At 67.2% G+C, this 612-nt stretch overlaps 1 protein-coding gene across 1 annotated transcript in view; it reads left to right on the forward strand.

The window, feature by feature from the left end:
- Window positions 1-612, forward strand: part of LOC104080648 (metalloproteinase inhibitor 2-like) — a 3,582-nt gene that overhangs the window by 2,262 nt on the left and 708 nt on the right. The window lies entirely within an intron of this gene.

A 612-nucleotide genomic window follows, 5' to 3' on the forward strand; every position in this document is an offset into this window, starting at 1 on the left:
GGGGGCTGCCCTGTCGGCATAGCAGGTCTCCCAGTGCCCCTGCCGGGGGGGAGCCGCCCCAGCAGCTCTCGCCAGACAGCCCTCCCCACCGCAGCATTCCCAGCCACCTTCCAGCACTGGGAACCCCGCTGTCCCCCTCCCCACCCACTGCTCGTCCATCCCTTTGGGGTGCAAGAAGGGTACAGTCCTCCAGGCAGGGGCTCTGGGGGGCTTTACCATGTGGCAGAGCCCCCGTCTGCATGCGAGGGGCTACGGCCCTTTTGCAGGGCCAGACGGCTCCTGTGCATGTGTCTTGTCCCAAAAAGCCAGCGGGGCACATTAGCGTGTCTGGGGTGACTACCCCCGCATGCACCCCCAGGCGCTGCTGCTCCTCTCTCCACATACTCCTCACCCCATGGGGACGCAGAGATGAGTGCGGGGTTCACCGCCTTCCCCAGCATCGTGGGAGGTCCATTCCCACTGCAACCTCCTGCATGGGCGGAAAGCTGCTGCCAGACCCTCCTGCAGCTGCCGCCGTTGGGCTTAGGCCCACGACCCTTTGCAGGCAGGCAGGCAGCAGGGCTCAGCAGGGAGTTGCCCCTGGCAGGGCACCAGAGGCAGGGGCTCTCGGGG

The sequence above is a fragment of the Fulmarus glacialis genome, unplaced genomic scaffold (genome assembly GCF_000690835.1).
Source record: "Fulmarus glacialis isolate BGI_N327 unplaced genomic scaffold, ASM69083v1 scaffold3348, whole genome shotgun sequence".
NCBI classification, from domain to species: Eukaryota; Metazoa; Chordata; class Aves; order Procellariiformes; family Procellariidae; genus Fulmarus; species Fulmarus glacialis.